Raw genomic sequence first — 14,570 nt, forward strand, 5'->3', positions numbered from 1 at the left:
CATAATAACACTCCTGTGTTATTAAAACATATATATATTTTAATGAAAGTAAGGCCATATTTCATCTGGCTTAAATGATCACGGCTATTTGAAAGGTAAAGGCAAACTGTTATAGTGGTAGACAAAACAATACATGGGCATAAGGTCATATAATAATTATATAGTAATGCTTTTTTTTTTTTACCACATTTATTATGGGATAAACGCTGTTGCATTGAATATAATTATCATTAAAAAAAATCTTATTTGTGAAATGATTTTGTGATATGATATATATGTGTGTGTGTGCACATATACATAATTGTAATATATATATATATATATATATATATATATATATATATGCATTTACATACACATATACATATATGTATTATTATTTTGATTTTGTTTGCATGTCCAATTTTATATATATATATATATTCATATTCTCTCAGTAAAGCCCTTTGTAAACTATCAATTTTATGATTTATAAAAATGTATGGTATTGTGAATAATATTTATTATTTTAATGTAAAAATGTGTGCTAACTAGACGATGGTGTATGATTATGATCTAATATGAGAGGAGCTATTTGAAACAGCAGGAAATAGTCCTGATATAGCTCTGGGTGAGTGTGTGTGTGTGTGTGTGTGTCACTCATATGTGTGTACAGTGAGTTGAGTAATGAGCGCCAGAGCTGCTGTCTGTCTGAGCGCCTTCTGCTACCTCTACACTACAGGCTGGAATATGCAGACAGCGTCTCCAACAGCGGAGTCATGATCTACCGTCTTCCCCGGGACTCATCTTCCGCTCGGAGCCGAAGCCAAACAGCATTTTGAAGCATCTGATATTTAACCAGCGGCTTTCCTTCGGGGCATCGCGTTGGTCGCTTAACACAGCCGAGGAGGATCTTGCGCAGTGGCGGCGGACACTTCGGGTGATGTCGGCTGGCCGTCACTCTTGACATCGGCCTCCGCTCGCAGACGCACGGCGGAATGGGGTAGGCAAGCTCCGCGCTCACGCACCCACACAAGCTCGGCACAGAATGCCGTGACAGCGCGGCGCGTCCTAATCGCCGAAGCATTAAACTGTCAGTCGGCTGCATGTATCGCGGCGCGTCTGTAGCGTAGCGCTCCGGCGCTGAACTCGCAGTCACAGCAGCAGCTGTAGGGGATCCTGGAGTTAGCCTCGCCTGCTAACTGCCTCTCTTCAATGCAATGGATGCTAATGAGCTGACGATAGGCTCGGAGTAACGTCGGGCCCGTCTCCATGTGACCGTAAACAGACACGAAAAGCCAGGAAAGACTTGTAGCTGCTGCTTAAGAGTGAGTTAGGGCGTTTTGATTGTCGTTTGAAGGTCTAGGTTGAGGAAAACGAGCTAGACAGCTACATTGTAGTGACTGATTGGCAGAAAGAGGCAGGCACTTGAAGAATGTGACGGTGAATGTGGCCGCTGCTCACCATCACGTTCATGAAGTCAATGGAAAAAAGCGGTTGTCTGTAGTAATACCGTCAGCATTAAAGATCGGATTTTTACTAAAGTGTGCTGCAGCTGACAGGGCATGCATACAGGACATTAGTTTCTCTTTGAATATTGTGCAAATGAGTGTTGTGCACACATACAGTGGCTCCACTTGAATGTCTGAATGTCCCCGCATCACAAAAAAACATATCAATCCGAGAGGCATTTACTGTAAACAGAGATAGCACTTAAGCACAGTTTGCAAGCAAAACATTACAGGAAGTGTTTTTGGCATGCATGTTTTAAATGATAAAATGTACTTCAGAATGAAGACTTACAATTATTTGGACATGGTCTACTGCTAAACATTAGTGGAACATGTTCTTAGTTAAATGGGAAGTTCATTTACTTAACATGTCGTTAGAAACCTGTGCTTGCTTTCTTCCGTGGAACAGAAGGAGAATTTTTGAGGAATGTACAGGTTGCTGCATTTCGTGCAGTGGATGGGGATTAGCTTTCAAGCTTCAAAAAGGAGGCCAAAGTATCATAGAAGTGATTCATATGATATTCCAAAGCCATATTACAGCTTTGTGTGAGGAGCAGACTGAAATTTAACTCCAATGGGCTGTTAACTGCTGTGATTGGATCATTAAGTCATTGAGCTGAAATCAAGAACCACGCTAGTCAAATTATTGAATGAATCATTCAAACTGGTTTATGAAATGGATCAACAGATTGATTGAAAATATAGTGATTTCATTCGTAAACCAGACATTTTCTCTAGGGAACTTTTGTGAACATGCAAAGGAGAGTCAGGACAGATGTCAATGACTACATATTTGTTATGTTACCTGTCATTATATGGTTTCAGAAGGCCTAGTTGTATGGGCCACTTTTATAGTACTTTATACTGTTTTATTTTATAATTTTTTATTTTTTTTGTAAATTTGGCTCCTGATCGCCCCAGTACCAGTGGGCCAGGACATGTTTCATGGAAGAATGTATCATATGGGTTTCTAAACATTGCCAGAACTTTTATTTTTTGGGTTATTCTGCTAGAACACCTGTGGGAACTTGAGTGGAACTGGCTTTAATTATCAATTGTTGCAAAATGATTTAGTGAAGTTTAGTTAAAGGGGCCTAGTGTTATTTTTTGGCATCACTGTAGCATAATTCACCTCGTTATATTATCAGATATTGTTGTGGAAAATCACATGATCGATTTATTGGAGAATCTAAAACAATCTGATGACCTTTCAAAGATGTAGTCATTTATCCTGACCGCAAGCTTTTTTGATGTTTGCATGACTTTGCATGACAACTAATGGTCTTGAAGGAATAATTCAACCATTCTGCAGAATTGGATGGGCCTGTTGAGGTCCAAATACAACACTATAAAACTAAGACTGGTGCACTACATTCCCATTTACTTTCCGACTACGCTCCATTCTATAAGCTATATATGAAACTTGTGAACCTCAAAATAAGGTTTATTAAAACCCTCATTGACTTTCATTGTGTGGAAATGAGTGTCTGGGACCTCTGTGAAATATATTCTGTTGGAAGGGACATTTTTTTCCCCCAGTGATACCATAGAACAGGGGTAGGCAACGTCGGAGAGCCAATGTCCTGCAGAGTTTAGCTCCAACCCTGAAAAAAAACCTCACCTGCCTGTAGCCCTAGTAATTCTGAAAACCTTGATTAGCTTATTCAGGTGTCTTTGATTAGGGTTGGAGCTAAACTCTACAGGACAGCGGCACTCCAGGACTGACGTTGCCTACCCCTGCCATAGAAGAACCATTTTTGGTTCCCTAAAGAACCTTTCAGCAAGCATTTCTTAAAATAACCATTTGTTTCTTAGTGTGAAGAACATTTTAATAAATATTCAAAATAACCTTTTTCCACTATAAAGAATCTTTTATCCAATGAAAAGATTCCATGGATGTTAAAAGTCATGCAAGTGATCACAAACTATTCATTTTTGGGTTAAAATATTCTTGAGTAAAATGGATTATTTGGTGAGAAAAGTGCACTGTGGGACTTGATTTAATCTACTGTGAATTGATTGGATTGCGAAAGTGGGGGCTTGATGACATCACACGAGAAGGTTAGTAGCTTCAAAGGCAGAGCACAATAAAATTGATTATTTAAAAAAAAATGAAATTATGTGTGCCTCTGAATCAGCAGTGTGTATTAAAAAATAAAATCAGCTTCATTCTTTATAAATGTTTGCGTCCCATTCAAACCCCGCACTAAAGGGTGCTACCCATGTTCCCCTAATTATTTTTCCTGTCAGATTTCCAGGGCCTCAGTGACGCAAGCTGATTAAGTTAGTGGTGTGTGTGTGATAGAGGCAGAGATAGTGATACTATGAGCTGACCCCAGATTAGATAGAGCTGATAATCTTGCAGTTTATCCTGATAGTTTTGGCACAGAGGTCTGTTTAAATTAATCACGTCTTTTCCCAATTTTTCCTCCATCACAAGAAACCGACAGACCGTCAGTAGTAGTCAGCAGTGTGAGCGGAGAGAGAGAATGTGTGAAGTGTATTCTGGCAGTTTGGCTGCTCTTTAGCCCACTGGCCACACAGGCCATTAGCTAGTGCTGTGAGCGTGATATCCTACCACGCTATTTTTAGAAGCTCACAGAGTTTGCAACTTGATCTGAATTGTCTTTGAGGCTCAAGGCTCACAGCGTGCTCTGCCCCACATTGGCTCAACACCTCGTAGACATCAGCGAGTGTTTTAGAGCGAACCGCTCGAGGGATCTGGCTTTAAAGTTATCTAGATAATCTACAGTGTTAAAGCTCCAGTTATGACATCACAGATGAGGGAAATATGACGTCAATTTCAAATTGAGGAGATGGTTCTTCAGCCGTGAATGGCAAATGTGCTGGTTTTGTTTAGAAAATTCACCCACCCATGTCTGACTCTTTACCCTGTAGCTTTTGCATAGTCACGCTGGAGAGACAGTACCGTACAGACATTATAGTGCATTGGTAGGTGTTTACCCAACATAATTTTGCGACAATTTGAGACATCAGTCCTCATTTGCAAATAATTCTACAGTTACATGACACCAATTCAATCTCATTTATTCTGCAAGAATATAGTTCATACATACATTGACTTGAATACATGCACATTTTTAATTTCTGAATTGAAATTCATTTTTGATAATTTAAGAGCATAAATTAAAAAATGCTAAAAATGCAATAATATATCTTATATTTGTTAAACAAATTTACCTAATATTATACTTAATATTTACAGACTTGATTAAGATGTGCACATGTATTCACAGTATAAGGACAATTTTATTTATTTATTACTTTGTGGTTACTGCACATAACATTTTTAGGATTAAATTATTATTATTATATATTTTTTTGAAAATAGTAAACACAAGTATAGTAAAGCACACGTATAAAATGCAAATATAAATGCAAGAGTTTGTTTTAAGAGCTTGGCTACGATTTTTTATATTTTTTTATTTATTGTGGACATTCTTATACACTGTCATTGACCTTTATGTGAGCAGTCAAGTTTCTCATGCAAACTTTCTGGTGAATTCCCCAAAAGTGTGTATGCAAGCAAATGTATTCCTACTCTCATTATAAGCTTTCAAATCTGGATCGTTCTTAATGTGGGAATGTGTGTATACAGTTACTTACTTAGCATAATACACACCCAAACCCTTTCCAAATAAGGGCTTTCCACATGACCTCTCCTGTACAGCCATTCAAAAGTCTCTGCAAACAGGTTTTTGAACACTCCCTCCATCTGTCATTGGTTAAACAAGCAGATAGTCCACTCAAACCCACACCATTGATTCAGTCAATGTTGCTGTGTCAGGCTAGATGGGATTCTTAAATAAACAGAACAATGTTTTGATGGCAGCACAGAGTCACAGTGTTTACATTTCTAATTATAGTTAATTCTATAAATTTTTTTCTATTATAATTTATATTTAATAGCCAAACCAACCTGTTGGCTGAGGTTTCTGCTTGATTGTGCAGTGGTGCATCAAGGAAACACAATTGTGTTTCTGTGTTTACCATATTTTATGAGCTCGATGAATGTGTATTGTTTGATGTTAATGAATGAATGAGTGGATTAAACTTCTCATTTCGTATGGATTTCCTTTGTGAACTTTGGGTTGCATGAACTTTCAATGAATGGACAGAAAATAGGTTCCAGTAAAAACATCTTCATTTGTGTTTTGAAGAACTTACCCTCAGACCAGCCAAGATGTAGGTGAGTTTGTTTCTTCATCAGAACAGATTTGGTGAAATTTTGCATTACATCACTTGCTCACCAATGGGTCCTCTGCAGTGAATGGGTGCCGTCAGAATGAGAGTCCAAACCACTGATAAAACATCACAAAAATCCACAAGTATACAAGACATTTTTGTTTACAATGGTTTTGGACAGGATCTGTGCATATATCTCTTGCACAGATCAAGTCCAAAAGATGAATTTTTCACTGAAGAAAGCGATGTAATGGATAGATCCTGAAGTATCAGTTTGAGGTTTTTGCTTCGAAGCATGTAGCCTTTCACTTCACAAGATATTAACTGTTGAACTGGTGTTTGTGTGGATTATTGTGATGTTTTTATCAGCTGGTTGGACTCTGATGGCACCCATTCACTGCAGAGGATACATTTGTGAACAAGTGATGTAATGCTAAATCTTTTATGTTGAACAAACAAAGTCATCTGCATCTTGGATAGCCTAAATATTTAGATCATTTTAATGTTGTTTTAGTGTTTTTTTTAAATCCCTATTTTAAAATCCCCTTTCTCAAATCAGGCTGTTCTGAGATTCCTGTCAGAATGACGTAGTTCTGTACAGGCCCCTCCCACGATAGTTGATTGACAAGACCGTCTTACCTTAGACCTGTCCTGAGTGAGCTGTCATCAGTCCGCCACTGTGTCGACTTCAATGCAAGGCAAGACAAGAACGTCTCCGATTAAGCGATTGAGGTATTTTGTTATTGGATGTAATAATGAATATATCAGTCATCGTTTACTCCTGACATCTGAGCCGCTGAAGATGCAGAGGATTAATGTTGCTTTCGCTTTGAAGTGAATGCGCCGATCCCCGATCTGCCTAAATGCGTCTGTTTGCCCGAATCATTCATGATCCAGCTTCATCTACAGAAGAAGTGAGCATAAGGTTTTTATGAATCTTTGCAAATTGCCTTTCCTAATAAAGTGCTAGTTAGCCAGTTTCGCAGCTGAAGTTTACAGTCTGCTCGTCACTCCACGGAAGAGAGAGGTGGGGTTAGCAGTGCTCATTAGCATTTAAAGCGACATGACTCGCTGAAAACAGAGCTGATTTTGACAGGGTAAAAAGGTGTTTTTTACACTACCATTGAGAAATTTTAACCAATGTATGTCAACTTGTGCAAAATGGGCATCCGATGACCCTTTAAGCATTGATGGTCTGCCTAATAAACCTATTTTACCTATATAATTATTTTGAATAAAAATGGCTCGTATTGCTACAAATGCATAGCATGAAAATATTATTATTATTTTTTTTATAAGACTAAAAATACGATCTGGCTTAGATGGTAATGGTCATAGGTTAAAATATATATATATATCAAATACATTCATATAAACTGAAATAAGTTCATATCAAAAATAATTTTATTTCAGAAAAATTAACACGGTGTAAGGTTGCTGACCTGTGCCCTATTCTAATACCACTTAATTTCCTCTGCTGCAGAACCAGAGCGGACCTCTTCATGCAGGCCGGTACAAACGTTTTACAGCCTAACATATGGCCTCTCACCTGAGACTGCGTGATACCACACTTCAGATCACCTCTGCTAAGGGACAGCGTTTGTTCCTGTGCTACCATCTGCTTTCATGTTGTTTGAAGAGTAATGCATCCTCTCAGGCACACAGACAGGTGTCCAGGGAAGGCATATTCACATCGGGAATATTAAAAGCAAGAACCACCGCAGGTCTGTGTTATGTCATATAACCATGAACGCACCACCACAGTATCACCTGGTCATAAGCAAAGTTGATTTTACGAGGCGATGACGTAATCTATCTTATCACAGGTCAGGCAGGAGGAAGGTGAAATGTTTCATCAATTGTAGATCTGTGTTTTGGGTCTGTTAAAGGCCGTTTGTAATGCGTTGGAAGGACAGTAAGATCCAGTGTTTGGAACAAAGTGTTTCTTATCGGGTCAGGTGATCTGAGCTTCCAGATGAGTTACAAGTCGCGGTGCTAAGGTGAGCTATGAAAGAATAATGTGATATCGAGAAGCTTTCAGCGCGCTGAAAACAACAGCACCCAGCTGTGAGGCTCAGAACACTCCACAGTCAACACGAGCCTTTTTTCCTTTAGTACAAACTCTTTGGCTGAATCAAGCTAGAACTTTGCCCTACATTTAAGGTGGAATGGAAATTACTCTGTGTGTGTGTGTACAAGATTCCTGTTGAGTTTGTTCCTGAAGCGCTGCAGTTGGCTGGATGGCAGAGTGTGTGTATACTGACTTAATTTAAAACTTAAATATTTAGCTTTATGCTCCAGTGATGAAGTGCAGTTTCTCTCATAAGAGCAAATTGACTGTATTCTTTCCCCTGTAATGATGATTGCTGGTACTCATGGAGTTAATTTTGATCTACAAAGAACTGGAATTGCGCAATGGTTAAAAGACTTGGTGTGTGCAATGCAAAAATGAGGTAGTACTTTAACAAAAACATGGTAACATTCATTTCCAATTGACCAAAATTCATCAAATTTGTTGTAATCATGTGAAAACAGCTTGCGATTCACAAAATATTAATAATAAAAAATAAAAATTGGTTGGATGATGTCAGATGGAAGAGATGTTTTGATATTTGGTCAGTAACATGGTGCTCTTGACCCAATTACTACTGCATTTATTTTTTTTTGTGATTGAAACAAAGCATATTTAGCATATCTAGAGACCAGAATATCATACAAACTGTGCAGTTGGTTCTTTTGACCCCCTGCAACATCCTGGCACTGTGGCAGTGACCTTTCCACAGGCAAACAACACTCACAATTTCTTCAGTTTTCTCTTGCATGTCTCATTTTCCTACATCTCTCTCTTTTTTTTTTTTTTTTGATGAACACTAGATCTACAGAACAGAGACTGTACCTCCATGTCTCTCTCACCATCTCCTGTCTGTTTGTGCTGCGGCTGCAATTTGCTCTTTTTTCCTTGCTCTAGTTGGCTGATGGCCCAGAGTGTGTTGGAATAGATACAACCCTTGACCCCCGTGCAAAGTGAGCCGAGCTCTTCCCTGTCTTTACAGAGAGAGAATGAAATAAAGAAAGCGAGCGCTCACCGAGGGACTGCACACACTGCTGTTCTGTGGCCATGACAATCTGTTTATGCTGTATGTACTGCCCACCCTCTCTCACTCTCTCTGTTTTTCAGTTCTCTTGGGGGTCACATGGCATGTGCTCCAAGAAACTCTGTTCCACGATGTGATCATTCTGTATACACCCAAACCATGCGTACATGTTTACCTCACACACTTTGTAGTCATTTTTGCATGTGGGTAAAAACAAATATCCTTACCAGGCCGATGCAGCAACACTGGCTCAACTAGTGGATTTGTTTGTCCAGTAACAGACAGGGGGAGTGTTTGGTACACATAAAAACATATGGCCAATTTTTGCCAATTCCATTTGGTGGCATTAGGGAAAGGGAAACACATTAATCACTTTACACAGCTTTAAAAAATAATCAATTTATGTTTTCCAGAATGAACAAAATAACTATTTATAAAACATTTTAATTTACATATACATAAAATGACATTATTAGTTATGCACATATTTGAAAAAATATATTTTTGTATTTTATGATGCATGTGATAATGCAAAGAAATACGTAGTTGAATCAGATTAAACTTAAAAATACTCTCATTATTTAATTACACAGTCCTTATTAAATTTAGCGGCCAAATAACAAGCATACTAAAGTCATTGTAATATTTTCATTGTTGCGTAATTTATATTTTTGGTTCATTTTATCATGCTGATTGCAATTACTTTGGAAATATAATGTGAATATTGCACTTGACGTATTTGCAAACATGTCTAGTTACATGATGAACACAAACCTCTTTGCTGATTTAATTCACACATGCACTGAAAAAAAAACAAAAAAACACTGTTTCCACAATCATGGTAAATCTGGAAACATCATGGAATTTTTAAGTGGTGTTTTGTAGGCATGGAAAGTAATAAAAACTTAAAATCCATGAACTTTCAATAATTAACATACAATGCATTCCTAAAAGAAATATTTGGCTAAATATTGCTAAAATAGTTTGCAGGTCATAGGGATGATTTCTGAGTGAATCAGTTATTTTTTAAGGAATTAGGTTCACAAATGAATTACAGTGATTCATTGGAATAAATGAGTGGGAATTTGAATAATTAAAATAAATCCTTATCCAGTAATAAAAAAAGAAACCTTGTTGTTTCAATCCCATATGCTTTTTTTCTAGTTTTCTCGGGAACACAAAAGCTGCTTTATGCAGTTCATGCAAAAACAGTTCATAGTGAGCAAAATTGTGTATTATAACTCTATACTGAGATGCATATGAACCAAACTATGCTACGGTTAGATGTGTTATGCCAGTTTAGACCTCATAATGTTTGTTTATGAGATATTTAAAATATTCAAAATTATTTTTTTCTTGACATTATCCTTGAATGAATAAAGTGTTGCTTAAAACATGATGCTTTTATATTCCACAAAATGCATTCAGGTTTGGGTCGACATGAGCGTGTGTAAACGATAACAGAATTTTAATTTTTGAGCAAACTATTCCTTTAACAGTTTCTCAGGCTGTATCTGTGAGGGTGCTTATATTGGCTTCTTTGCCTTTGATTGCTTCACTCCTCCTTCTTTGTTTCCCTTCTTCAGTCAGCTGCAGTCTGTCCTCCCTTCCTCTTAAATAAACAGTATTCTTTCACTTTGTTGTGGCATTGTTTCTTGGCGCAGGGGCACGGGCAGTGTTAAACAAGCCCGGCTGCGAGATGATTTCCCCCTGACTGCGTCCGTTCTCGTCATCATCATCCAGCCCGCTTTAGGTCTCGTGTTCTTCACTCTTCTCTCACGCTGCTTTCATTTGCGTAGTTGCCACATCAACCTGCCTAAACCCCCCCTACAGGCTGGTTTTTGGCTTTCACCTGTGCGAAGTCCCACAATGCACTGCACCTAGAAGTTATACACATTAGTCTCTAAAGTGTCTTTTAGATCTCCTTTCTCTTTTTTTTTGTTTTGTTTTGTAAATGCCAATCATGTTTATTACAAAATGATTACGATTAGTTTGCATTTGCAAATATCCTGGCATGAGGCATCCAACTGATTCTCAGAAACTGGAAGAGAAGCTTTCGGTAATTATAGATGATTACCAAAATGGCTTTTGAGAAAAGTAATCACCTGACGCTGAATAAGAAATTTGAAAGTGGTTCTAAGTTTTTGTTGATTATGTTATTTATCAAAGTTGTTCAGCAGGGTGTCTCGGATGTTCAGTACACACTTTCAGTCTCCTCGAAGGCCAGAAGCATTCTTTACAGAAGTACGCTAATGCAGATGTGACTGGTCTATGTATTGCAAGTACCGTTTTCTGGAGTAGTTTCAAAGTATCTATTTTACTTCCTCCCTAATACTTTGAGTTAAGATGAGTTGTTTCTTAAGTAGGACAGATTTGGAGAAATTCATCATTGCATCGCGAATAGATCCTCTGCAGTGAATGGGTGCCGTCAGAATGAGAGCCCAAACAGATGATAATAACATCACAATAATCCACTAGGGGTGCGCCGATCAGGATTTTTTTAGGCTTATCGCCGATCACAGAAAGCAGTATCTGTCGATCCGATACCGATCTTTTTAAAGCCTTCTTTTTATCATGTAGAATTATTTATAGTGATGATCCAATCAAGATTTTTAGACATTTATTCAAGGCCTGAATTTCATTTTTGAAAATGAATTCCCCTCTTAGGTGACTCTTGTGAGAGAGGATTTTTTTTAATTTGAGAGGTGGAGGAGGGCATTTTTTTTTGACATTTTCCAAAAATATATATTTATCTGACCTAGCACAAGCCTGATTTGTTTTGTTTACCTTACTTAGATACTCAAGGATTTGTTCACAACGTCTCCCAACTTTTCAAATTGAGTCATCTGAACAAACAATTTTACATTTGACAATATTGCACAAGTTTAGCATTGCAGCTTGAAAACATTATTTATTATTAAAATATTATCATTGTTTTAAATGTCACTGGCTTAATTTATGCTGCTGCTGCTGTTGTCACTGTCAGTTAGCTGTCATATCAAAGTTCATATTTTTACTGATTTAAATTTTGATGATCCTCACCATGTTTGAGAATCGAGGTACTGTATATGTGCATCTCATTGCAGCTTGTTTAATACATTTGTCTAGCAGCATAAATGTTTGCCTTTAGATTTAAGAGCCTATATTATGTGGAAGGCTTTGAAAATAAACATAAATCCAAAAGAAAGAGGGTTGTTAAACACGATTAGCATTGCTAAATGTTAAAAAAAATCTTTGGTTGCGCTAACAGATCTTTTAACACTCAGTAGACTGACTTTCATTCATTAGATTAACCAACGTTTTTAAGTTGTCGGTTCTCGGTTGCTAGTTGAGTTAACTTAAGTTGATTGTGATAGGTTGACTTAATTTTTTGAGTTAGGTCAACTTTTTTAAATTTTATTTCTTTTTTTACAGTGTGTGCTTTCACATGGGAGTCTGCTCCTGATCCATGGCTGTTTACTACAAACACAACATTTATCCATTATTTTGATTTCAAATCCAAACATTGTTACTTAAAATGCTTTTTCAGCATTGTGATTCTTTTTTACTTAGTAATACAATCTTTCATGCATGTGTTTAAATGCAATAAATATAAGAAACAAATTATTCAATGCTTTTTACTTTTGCATTTACTCCTATATTAAGTTGCTCAAGCAAGTGACAAAACATTTAAACTACTTTTCTTACATTCCCTTCAAAGCGAAAGTAACATTAATCCTCTGTATCTTCAGCGGCTCAGATGTTGGGACTTAATGACGACTGCTATATTCATTATCACATCCAACAACAAAACACCTCAATCGCTTAATCTGAGACATCTTGTCTTCCCCTGCACCAGAGTCGACATAATGCCGGTCGGATTGTTTACAGCTCACTCAGTTCACTCAGCTCACTCAGGGCGGGTCTAAGGTAAGACTGGAGGGGCCTGTACAGAACTACATCATTCTGACAGGAATCTCAGAACAGCCTGATTTGAGAGAGAGAATTTTAAAATAGGGATTTAAAAAACTGGGTGGATTTTTATCATTAGGATGGATGTGTACACACACTTCCAACACGCATTTATGTTCAAACAACTTGAAAAGTGAATTTTGCATCTGAGGACCCCTTTAAAGTTAAAGGTGCAATAGGACGTCTTGGAAAATGCTAACTTTAGCCTGATAGCACTGAACGCGAACGTCCCATCCTCCCTTCAAATCGCCGTTCAAAGCCACGCCCCCTGAACGCATATACAGTCGCAGAACAGACGATCAGAGACAACATTACTACAATACATCATGTGTCATTCACCGTTGAGAACTTTATAGCACAGTTAGTAAAAGTACTACAATACCAGGAAGGAAGATCAGGTCTGCACAGTGTATGGAACGAGCATTTTGATTGGCCTTCCACATAATATATAAATACATTTAGTCCACTTAACTGAATGATTGCTATCAGGATGTGAAGAGACTTTCAACCAGCATAACAAAAGAAGACTATCACCTATTGCACCTTTAAAATGTCTTAATGATGGATTTGTTTCTTACAAGCATGCAGCTTTTCACTTCACAAGACATTAATTGATGGACTGGAGTGGTGTGGATTATTGTGATGTTTTTAGCAGCTGTTTGGACTCTCATTCTGACGGCACCCATTCACTGCAGAGCATCCATTGGTGAGCAAGTGATGTAATGCTTAACTTCTCAAAATCTGTTCCGATGAAGAAACAAACTTATCTACATCTTGGGTGACCTGAGGATGAGTACATTTTCAGCAGACTTCTGTTTTTGGACGATTTCTTTAATGTGACTGGGTGCGCCATGTTGCCATAAAGTATTAATCTTTCAATGTGAGAGCATATTTGTTCATGGTTGTGAATGTGATGTAACAAGATCTTAGTTTAAATCAATCATTTTTGAATTTGCAAGAGAAGAGATCTTTAAAGAGTATGTCTGTGGTCCATCAAGCTCCTTTATTTCAAAAGAACAAGCAAGGAGAATACAGTTTAAAGGGAATTACCGTATTAATGTGTATCTAATCTATTCACATTCACAAATCCAGTGTTCAAGACTGTGACAGACCTTTTTCCCATGATTGCTCTGTTTTAGAGCTTCTCCCTTTCATTTTAGACCAGAAGATAGAGGTGATGATCATATTATGGCAAAACAAAGCTTCTTGTTACCCTTTTCATTTATTCATGTGCCAAGCACATTACAATTGTTTAATGTTACAAATAAATCTTACTACCCAACACTGTCACTGTGTTTTTTTGTTGTTTTTTTTTGACAGCGATTTGACTTTGACATAAAAACTTTGCATGTGGCCAAAAAGCGTGTGTGGAGCTGGCCTACTGACACAGCTGCAATATTTTATTTTTTTATTTTAAAGGGATAGTCATATGTTCATAGTTAAAAAAAAAAAAAAAATGGTCATTAATTACTCACCCTCATGTCGTTCCAAACCTGTAAGACCTTTGTTCATCTTCAGAACACAATTGAAAGTATTTTTGAGGAAATCCGAGAGCTTTCTGTCCCTGCAAAGACAGCAATGGAACTACCACGTTCAAGGCCCAGAAACGTAATAAGGACATCGATAAAATAATCCACGTGACATCAGTGGTTCAACCGTAATTTGCTGAAGCTACGAGAATACTTTTTGTGTGCAAAAAAAACAAAAACAATTACTTTATTGAACAATTTCTTCTCTTTGACACGTGTTCACGAGAGTACCTCGATGAACCATGTGCAGTCCTCTACTTGTATTGAATTGACATTGTATCATGTCATTGTATTGACAT

The 14,570-nt window shown here is 37.5% G+C and overlaps 1 protein-coding gene across 1 annotated transcript in view; it reads left to right on the top strand.

Moving 5' to 3' along the window:
- The first annotated feature begins 637 nt into the window (after positions 1-637).
- The window catches only part of LOC306888753 (B-cell CLL/lymphoma 9-like protein), a 51,420-nt gene continuing 37,487 nt past the window's right edge, over positions 638-14,570 (top strand). The window contains exon 1 of the mRNA XM_079447187.1: positions 638-982. The gene's annotated coding sequence lies outside the window, so the exon portion shown is untranslated. The remainder of the gene's footprint in view (positions 983-14,570) is intronic.

This window comes from Barbus barbus (assembly GCF_936440315.1).
Source record: "Barbus barbus genome assembly, chromosome: 22".
Lineage (NCBI taxonomy): Eukaryota > Metazoa > Chordata > Actinopteri > Cypriniformes > Cyprinidae > Barbus > Barbus barbus.